At 28.7% G+C, this 10,840-nt stretch overlaps 1 protein-coding gene across 1 annotated transcript in view; it reads left to right on the forward strand.

Annotated features, from left to right (window-relative positions):
- LOC122503242 overlaps positions 1-2,217 on the forward strand; it is a 29,984-nt gene extending 27,767 nt beyond the window's left edge. The window contains exon 3 of the mRNA XM_043613717.1: positions 2,112-2,217. The gene's annotated coding sequence lies outside the window, so the exon portion shown is untranslated. The remainder of the gene's footprint in view (positions 1-2,111) is intronic.
- The last annotated feature ends 8,623 nt before the right edge of the window (positions 2,218-10,840 follow it).

Consider the following 10,840-nt stretch of genomic DNA (forward strand, 5'->3'; position numbering starts at 1 on the left):
GTGGTGGTTTTTGACATTTTACTCAAAAACTATATTTTTAAAAAATTTGGAAAAAATATATGTTAAAGGGGACATTATAAGGTACTTTTTACAACAAAAGAGAAAGTGGTCACTTCAAAAAATAACCCTAGAAAAAAATTTTGAAAATTTCAAAAATTTTTTTCAAAAATTTTTTTTGAAAAAAAAATTTTGATTTTTTTTTCTAAAATCGTCTTATCTATATTTACAACCTTTTAAAATTTCATTAAAATCGGTTCAGTAGTTTTCGAGAAAAATAAGTTTTTTGATTTTGCTTTCCCCCTCCATAACTCCCCCAAAAAAGCGAATTTTGAGTTCAAAATTGCAGAAAGTTATAGTCATATGGATAGTAATATATGGGCCAAATTTGAGAAAAATAGATGCGGGGGCAGTTTTTGCACACTTAACCCCCTAAGCCCTTTGTCATAGTATGTATCTTTAAGGGCACTGGACAGTTCCACTGGAAAATTTCGAAGAACTTTACAGTTAAACTGGCTAAAAACTATAAAGTGATGTCACGCTAATTTCTTCAAGTTATTGTCCAGTCAAATTTTACAGTTTCTGATCATCAGTCCTGTTGAAAAACTATACAAAATAATTCACTTGGAAATGTCAAAACTTTCTTTATATTGACGTTTTGTATTAAACACGTACAAATTTGAAAATATAACGTTAAATTTTTTTGTCAACAAATTAAATAAATTAAAATTTTACGAAACTATATTTTTACTGTTGGTGTATCTATTGTTCCGTATAATAAATGATTTATAATGAATTATCTGTAAAATTATTTTTAAATAACTACATAATTAAAAAAAAAATATAAACATTACTGATTCTTGTACACATGTCATTTTTTCACTTTTAACTTGAATTAAGCACAACACTGAAATAAATATTATTATTTTATCACACTACAAACTTATAAGTAAACCCTAATATGAAGAACTAATTCAGTTCAAACGTTCAAAAGTTGCTGGACTGACGGTAGCGCTAACGCCACGACAAACTTTGAAACATAATTTCACGGTACAATGAAAGAAATAATTCGCGGGTATAACTAGAATTATGACTATTTTTTCCGTAAGGAATTAGAAATAAATTGTTACTGGCTACTGTCATTAATTATAGACAGTTCTGTTATACAGATCGGAGAGCTATACTATGTCAAAGTCAATACATCAATGTAAAATATAACCTCACTTTAGAAATAGTAGAAAATTTCCTTCCGAATTATTTATTTGTAAAATGGAAAATTTTGATCCAATGGAAGGTAGATAAATAACAACAAATTAAAAAAAAAAATAAATAAAAATTAAAAATTAATTAATTAATTAATTAATTGTTAAATTAATATTTGTACATATAATAAGAGTATATAATCTTGAAAAGAAATTGTCTTCTGAATTTAAAAAATTAGTTATTTTAATTAACTCGATTAATTAAAGCGAATTTTAAAAAAGTTTTTTTTTCTAAAGGAGTTTTCATTAAAACTAAATTTTGATTTAAAAGAAATTTTTATTATTAAATCAAAATTGTAATAATAAATAATTTAAAAAATTTGTTATTTAGTTGTCAACAGTAAAATAAAAGAACAAAATGAAAAATATAAAACTATAAACTGTAAAACCAAAAGATTTATTCTATGGAAAATATTTCGAAAATGGCAATACACAATTGTTTAGTTACTGAAACTGGCGGTAGCGCTAACGCCACGACAAACTTTGGAACATAATTTCTTGGAACGTCTTGATAGTGCCATGAAAATAACTGTACAGGACTTCTATGCAGTAATAATCAAGTTCAACTTTATATTTTCTTTAACAGTGTTATGCAGTAGCTGTCTTGTAATTCGCCAGTTAAGCTAGATTAAACTTCCATGATTAAAACTGTACAGTAACTTGAATAAATCTAGTTATGCCACGACAAATTTCTACTAGGGATACACATACACACATAATTTTCTTAATAGTATTTTCGCATTTCTTATAGTGTAAAAAGAAGAAATATAATAGAAATTTTGAATTTCATGCAATGTACAGACATAAGTCTGATTTTACTAATAAGGATTTAATATCTTTTTTTAATTTCAGATCACTTACGCAATAAAATTGCAAAGAGGACTAAGGATGGGAGTGTCAATGAAGACAAATTAGAAGCATTTTGGGGCTACATGTCACAAAAAATATACGACTGCCGAAGAAAATTACCATTTACTCATGAGTAATTGTAAAATTGTATAATTTCTTTTTACAAGAAAACTTATTTTTACTGATAAATTGTGTTATTAATTGAAAAAAGACGTTTATGCTTGAATCATGTTAAAAAATGCCATTCTTATATTATATTTCGCTAATATTTGCCAAATAACGTACAGTAATAAGTTTTTTGAGGACGCTGATTACGAATATGATATTAAATTTGAAGTTTAACTATTGAAAGTTGTCAAAGAAACTGTCGACATTTCTAAATAATAAAAAATTATCGTCTTCTTTATTTTAATTTGTATAATAACAAAAAATCAGTTTTTTCGTATTTTTACTCTTGTTTCTTTTGACTTTAAAAAATTTGAATCAATTTATGACTTTTTGGTTTTCATCATCTTAAAGAGCGTTTCAAACTCTATGCGAATCAACAAAAAAGTAAAAAATGATTTTTTGACACGTAATATCCCTTTTCATAGACCATGTTACATATAATATTACTATAATGAAATATAAAAAGTATTTTATCTCTTAAAAAGCAAATGGGAAACTACATAGAAACCTATATTGGAAACTATATCGTTACCTGTCCCAATTTACGATATAGTTTCCCATGTAGTTTTCTATATAGTTTACTATATAGTTTTCTATATAGTTTTTATATAGTTTCTTATGAAGTTTACTGTATGGGTACCTATATCGGAATTTTCGATAGGGATATTATTATTGCAATAATAATTCTGCCAGGAAATCTTTCTGGATAAATGATTTTTGTTTCCGAACAATTTATATCTAAATGTAAATATTTTATGGAATTAACAAATATCTCTTTCAATTTCTTTAAAATAATTGTAACCAATTTTTCCGGCCCGCCATTGACTTTTCTTTCTGAACCCTTTATCTTTAAAAAATATATTGGTATGTCATTATCAAACGATAAACAAATTTTATTTAATTTCATAAAACAAATCCTGCGCTACGTGGAGAATCACCCTTATACAACAAATCTGTAATCTGTACCCAGTTATCTCACTTACTCAATTTTTAAACATTTTCTGTCGATTTTGGACAAAAATAATATTTAACTAATACTTCTTATACACTTAATCCCCTAAACCCATTATTTTAGTTTTAGCAAATAAAGAAATGCTATACGTAACTTTTAAAATGAGGAAACACAAGTATATTTTTAAATTATTTCAAATGACCCTATCTTACCAGACTTAGATAATATTCTGAATTTTCTCCTCTCATCTACTTGAATTAACACCATTTCTGTATTAGAATCATTCTTTACTGGAAGAATTACTATCGGAAAAATCATCGTTTTCAGAAGACTCACTGGAAACAATTTGTTTTCTTCTGCCTAAAAATGTTTCTTTTTTCTTGTGAATATCCTCTTCATTTTTATTAATAAAATGTTCCTTATCTACTTTCTGCACAAATTAATGTCCTGAATTAATATATTAGGTACTTATATGTGACAAAAGACGAGAAAACCCAGTGGGCAAAAAACCATCATTGTTTTAAAAACGTACCAAAAAAGTTTTTAGAACGTTTCATGTCTGCCAAATAATGTTCCAAAAACATTCCATTGCTTTTAAATCGTTTTTGAAACATATAACGTTTTTGGGACGTTATTTGGCAGTCATGAAACGTTCTAAAAACGTTTTTTGAACGTTTTTAAAACAATGATAGTTTTTTGCCCACTGCCCTTACGAAAATTTATGACACGCATAACATATCATGCGTGCATGGCATTATTTTCGTGACGTTTTTTCGCGACGAAACGCAAATCATGTCATGAAAGTCGTGACATAAATTTACGTCATGCGTAAAACGCCACTGTAAAATTGGTATTTGTAGTGCGTAAAGATTATTATTTTAAAAAATAGTGCTATACAGATTAACTATATAAGTTTTTAAAATCAGAAACACAATTTTTATAATGTTGTTATGAATTTTTAAAAAATATAGTACCCAAAAATTGAATTTAAAGACAACATATTTTCTATGTAGTTTATCACAGAAACTTCATAATAATTTGTAGCTGTAAAACACTGTTTGAAGATAAATAAGAAATATTTCATAAAGAATAAATGGATGTTTCTGTGTTCACAAGCACTTATTACAAAATCTGAATGCGAACCGTCGTCACAAATGTTTTTAATTAAATCAATTCAAAAGATTTTTTAAATCCAAGCAGAAAAGCGGTTGCAGAATTGGAAATATCACAGCAATGCAATTACAGGCGGAAAGATGTAAATTACAGCTATTTGCCATTAGAGGACAGAAGCATGCAGAGAGCGCAAAGGCTCAGCTGTCAATATGATTAGCATAATATTGCTGTGGTATTTCCAAATCTGCAACCGCTTTTCTGCATGGATTTAAAAAATCTTTTAAATTGATTTAATTAAAAACATTTGTGACGACGGTTCGCATTCCGATATTGTAATAAGTGCTTGTGAACACAGAAACATTTGTTAGAAAATGATTGTTTATCAATTTCACGTGCCTGTAAACAGAGAAACCATCGGACACCGATAAATAATAAATGAAGACATCCACGGAATAACGATCTATGGCACATTTTTACATGAATGTGATTGTAATGAAAATATGATCACGTATTATTAAATTTTGAGCCTAAATGAATAAAGAAGTGTAATTAAATAAATAGATAATAAAATGTATTGGCTTTCATTAGATAATATTATAGTTGGAATAACGATTTATGGCACTTCAAAGTTGAAAATTGCAAGCATTTTTAAATGTGCCATAGATCGTTATTCCGTTGAGGTCTTCAATTATTGTAATTTTAATTACACTTCTTAAAGTGCAATAAACTATGATATTACTTTATGGTTGATTTTAATCACTTTCTTATCCATTCATTCTTTATAAAATATTTTTTTATCTTCAAATAGTGTTTTACAGCTACAAATTATTATAAAGTTTTAGTTAAAAAAACTATATAGAAATGTTGTTTTCTTTAAATTCAATTTTTGGGTACTATATTTTTTTAAAAATTCATAACACTACCTATAAAAATTGTGTTTCTGGTTTTAAAAACTTATATAGTTAATTAATTTTTTAAATAATAATCTTTACATACTTCAAATACCAATTTTACAGTGGCGTTTTACGCATGACATAAATTTATGTCACAACTTTCATGACATGATTTGTGTGGCGTCGCGAAAGAACGTCACAAAAATAATACCATGCGTGCATGACATGTTTTGCGTGTCATACATTTTCGTAAGGGTGGGAAGGTACCCATCGCCGAAAAAGAGAATTTTACAGAGTGAGCGTTTAAAGCGACTAAATTTTCTAAAAATTGTTAGATTTTTATGCAAATCATTATCTAGGGGTTTTTAGTGTTGTTGATTACAAATCTATCCTCAGATTTTAAAAATTCAAAAGGGTTTGGTAAAATATATAAATTTTATAGATAAATAAGAATTCAAGAAACATTGTGTTTTAAGTTAATCAGTGACAAAAAAGATTTAAACCATTTTAATTAATTAAGTATTAATTTTATTTTCAAATATCCAAATAAAAGCGAAGGTCTGTGAAGAAAGGTCTGTGAAATTTTAAGGTTACAATTGTCGCCCGACAAAATACGGCACTGACTGATTTAAATGACGTGAAATAGGTAAATAAACATTTTTTAACCACTTTTTCTCTAAACACAGACACTTTTTACAAAATAGGCCAACATACAATGGGTAAGAATCTTCTTAATAACCTAAATTCAAAAGATTGTTTAAATTCATGCAGAAACGCGGTTGTCAAGCGGTTGTAAAATGTAAAATTGGAAATGATTGGAAAGTAATGTAATGACAGACAACAAGAAGCGGATTACTGCCAGTCGCCAGAAGAGGGCAGAAGCATGCAGAGAGCACAATGGTCCAGCTGTTATATTCTTAGCATTACATTACTTTCCAATTTTACATTTTACAACCGCGTTTCTGCATGAATTTAAACCACCTTTTGAATTTAGGTAATTAAGAAGATTCCTACTCGTTGTATGTTGGCCTATTTTGTAAAAAGTGTCTGTGTTTAGAGAAAAAGTGGTTGAAAAATGTTTATTTACCTATTTCACGTCATTTAAATCAGTCAGTGTCGTATTTTGTCGGGCGATAATTGTAACCTACAAATTTTACAGACCTTCCAACGCCGTTAAAACAAAAAAATGAAATAAAAATATAACATTCGTATTGTGTTTTAAAAATATCCAACTACTTTTTTATACTTGTCAATGTATAGTTCATACAGGGAAAACAATATAAATATTTTGTGAATAATTCTCACTCTAAATTGTGGTAAATTATAAATTCTTATTACATCGAGTTATTAAAAAAATAAGAATTATATAAATATACGACTAAAATTTTTAATATTGTTTATTCAAATAATATATATTAGATTTGAATTTATTCAAGTAAGTTGATAGTTTAGAACATATGTTCCATGTCATAAAATTTGAGATTCCTAATATCATTTTTTTAGGCATAAAAAATACGTGCTCTTCACAATACTAATATTCGGATTAGATATAATACCAAATTTCAGTTTTAGTGATCTGCTTTCATCTTACGTCCAATTCCAGTGATAGTTTATGCCTAAATCTCAGATTTAATCTCTAATTTAGAGATTAATTTTTTTCCGTGTAGCAATAATGTCTACTAACAACTAAAATGTTCTTATAAAATACATATGTGTTTAAACAAAATTGATTGGTATTTACTTTTTTCAAGAAATATTATTCTCTAAAAAGAATACATATATGTGTTGGACAAAAGCGGAAATAAAAAAAAATTTTAATTTAATATTTTATGTAGAAAGTTAAAAAGTTGTAAGTTCTTTTTAACTCCAAACTTCTAAAGGAGGTTCTCTGGTTGTTACTCGTAAAAAATCTATTTTCGATCAATTTTCTTCAAATTTTATGGAAATGTTTTTTGTGTACATTTTAAATGTGTTAAGAATTTCATAACCCTTTGCCATGTCAAAAAACGAAATATTGTGGTTGACATTTTAAATTTTTAACATAATCGCATGCAGAAGTTAAACTTTAAACTTTAATTAATAAAAATGAAGCATCACAAAGGGTTTTAAATTTTTTATCACATTTAAATAAAACGTACCTGAAGAAACATTTTCTCAAAATTTAAAAAAAATTGATCGACTATTGATTTTTTCAAGAGTAGCAGCCGGAGAACCTTCTCAATAGATTACACACGCACAAAAAAAAGTCAAAACCTAGAGGTCTTATCCCCCTATCCCCATGTTTTTGGGGTCGCTGAAACCGAATATGACCATTAAAAAATTTTTTCATCAGCCATTTTCACGCTACCACCCTCTTACACCTGCTCCCGGGGCACAGTGGGACCAAACTGCAATTTACTGTTCATAATAGTCTAGAGCTTTCATTTTTTAATCGATTTTACTAAACTTTGTTTTAAATAAAAGATTATTAAATTTGGAAGATATTTTTCGAGGCCGAATTTTAAATTTCAATTTGTTTATATTTATTTTTTTATTGCAAAGTTTAACAAAAGCATCTATTTTTAATAAAAACTTATCTCCAACCTCTATAATCGAATGGCACGTGCTAAAAACTTTTTAGAAACACACCTAGAGCACTAGCTGTAAGTTGTAAAAAATTTGTGCAGGTAGATATTCAAATGATATAAACAATTTATATTAACCCTTTGAGGACCAGTGTTGCTTTCAGGCAACATGAACATTTTTTTATTAACTCGAGCATAAATTTCTTAATTTTCAAAACTGAATATTGAAACAATAATTTTCACATAGTCTGGAAAATTTCGTATCACAAACACTGGTCTTTAAGTAAAAAACATCAATAACTTTCCCTGAAAAGTTTGCTTAAAAATAAAAAATCGCGATTTTTTAAGAAAAAATTTGGTCCTCAAAGGGTTAACAAATAATTAAGTTTACAACAAATTCTTAATGTAGACTAACGCTTTGATAGGTTTTGAAGAAATTGTATACTTAAGGCTTTTTGGGGTCGGTGATTACGAATCCAATGTTGGTTTTTCAAAATTCAAAATGGTGGATCCAATATGGCGGATGATTTTTTTGAAATCGATTCATTTTGTTACTCAATTGTTACTCGGGGGTCTTTGGGGTCGCTGATTACGAATCTGATGTTGGTTTTTCAATATTCAAAATGGCGGATCCAATATGGCAAATGGTATTTTTTAAATCGATTCAATTTGGCTAAAAATCGTTACTCGGGGGGTTTTTGGGGAAGCTGATTACGAATCCAATGTTGATTTTTCAATATTCAAAATGGCGGATTCAATATGGCGGATGCTTTTTTTAAATCGATTTAATTTGTCTAAAAATCGTTACTCGGGGTTTTTTAGGGTCGCTAATTACAAACATGACGTCAGATTTTTAAGAATACAAAATGGCGTTGATAATATGATAGAAATCGAATTTAAATTACGTTTTATATGTTAATTTTTAAATTGATTTTATATACGTTTTCAAATAAAGTTTACAAAATTTACAAAAGACTTTTATAGTATTATTTTGACAATTTTATTCATTTATACTTCTTTTGATACTGAATAATTCAAAAAAGTAATAATTTTTTTACAAATTGTGATTAATTTCTACACTTTAAAGTATGTTTTAATTTATCAATATATAATAAATTTTTTAGCAAATTTAAAAAATATTATTACTTTAAACAATTTTTTAACATTATCGTATAATTTAAATCTTTTAAAATAATTCTGCATAGTGTAAGGCTTTTAGCACAGATTTGTAGTCTTATAGTGATTACAATTTCGCGGTAAAAGTATGAGCTTTTCATCTTTGCCGCGAGATGGCTTGAAGCTTCTTCACCTATAAGTGAGAACGATTCGTTTTTCATTATAAGAGCTTATTACATTTGTGAATTAATAATGTAAAAGATTTTGATAGACTAAAAATATTAATTATACTTAAAAAACCTCTCCAAGTAACAAGTTTCAAGTTAATAATAAATTAATAATTAATAATAATTAATATTTAATTTTCAATTTCCCAAAAATCGTTCCGTTTTATTTAAAAAAAATTATTGCAGAGGGTTGTAGGGGGTTGAGGGTAGAAAGGATTTCATTTTGGTAGTCTTTTTTGGTTTCAGCGACCCAAAAAACGTAGGTTTAGACACCGTAATCGACTTTTCGTGAAAATTCGAATTTCGACCCCTCACCCCGGGGTTGTTAAGGGGGTTGTAGGAGGTTAAGAATTTGTTTTTTGTAGTCTTTTTTGGTTTTAGCGACCCAAAAAACATAGGAATAGAGACCCTACTCCTTTTTTTTTAAACTGAAATTCCAATCCCCGGGAGCAGGTGTGAGGGGGTGGTAGCGTGAAAACGGCCGATGAAAAAAATTTTTAATGTTCATATTCGGTTTCAGCGACCCCAAAAACATGGGGATAGGGGGGTGTGACCTCTGGGTTTTGACTTTTTTTGTGTGCCTGTGTTATTATTTGTATGATGATAATAATGAGGCAGGTAGTTTCTTTTGTTTTTTTATGGCAAAGGTAAGATTGTTCGGCTGTGTCGTGCGTATGTTGGTTAAAATTTTTGATTTTAACGTTGACGTTTTTTGCTCCATACTTCGGTTTCCAAGGCTTCTTGAAGGGCTAAATTTAATGTTTTTTGTTTCAAAGGTCGTACCTGAATACTAATATCTTCTCTCAAGTTCATCACGTATCTTTTAGTAGCAGATTTTTCTTCCATTTTTAAAGCTAATTTTCTTTTTATTCCTAAGGAATATTCGTACTGAATAAGATAAACTACCTCATTGTACGCGCTTCTGAATCGTTAATTATGATTTTTTACGGAATCCTGATTTTGTTGAATTGTTTCTAATTTGCTGCATGTTTCTATTGTTGTTGTCGTGGCAAGATTCGTCCTAAGGGCACTATATTATAAATCGTCATAGCTATTTATGGAACAATGCCTTATGGCCCTTTTAGCATTATTTACAATTTTTTCTGTTAAAATGAAATCTAACAATAAATTGGGTTGGGAACATCTGAGTTTAGCTTTTTTCACGGAATTTATAAAATCGTGAACACCAATGTCGTCCTGTCCATTCAAAGTTTCAACCATACGGATAATATCTTTTGCCGGGCACGAAGGTTCTGTGTTAGGATCACCGTCGGAATTTTGTAAACGCGGTGGGAAATTTTGGAAATGTAATGGCGTTGTAAATTTAACTGTTCTACTGGCCTTGGGTAAATGTATACCTGCTGTATGGTTTACTGCTCCGCTGGTGTCGGTATCAGTTAACGCCATGGGTGGTGCCGTTGGGTGTTTTAGGTTCCTATTTTTTTCACTTTGTTCTTCCGATGAATCCTCGCTATGGTATTTCATGTTATTGGATTTGTCTTCCGAGATCAATGCGTCGTTGTATGCAATTAGGTTTCTAATTTCCTCTGCACGTTTCAAATTCTATAAATATAAAGTTTCTATTCCCATTTCTAACTTTTGTTGCCCCATTTGTATTATTTGTAATTGCGATAGGATTGCTGTCAGTACGTCTGTATTTTTCGGTTCTTCGGGTATTATTTTAGATAGATCTGTGTCT

Source organism: Leptopilina heterotoma, unplaced genomic scaffold (genome assembly GCF_015476425.1).
Source record: "Leptopilina heterotoma isolate Lh14 unplaced genomic scaffold, ASM1547642v1 Lhet_251, whole genome shotgun sequence".
In the NCBI taxonomy this organism is placed as follows: domain Eukaryota; kingdom Metazoa; phylum Arthropoda; class Insecta; order Hymenoptera; family Figitidae; genus Leptopilina; species Leptopilina heterotoma.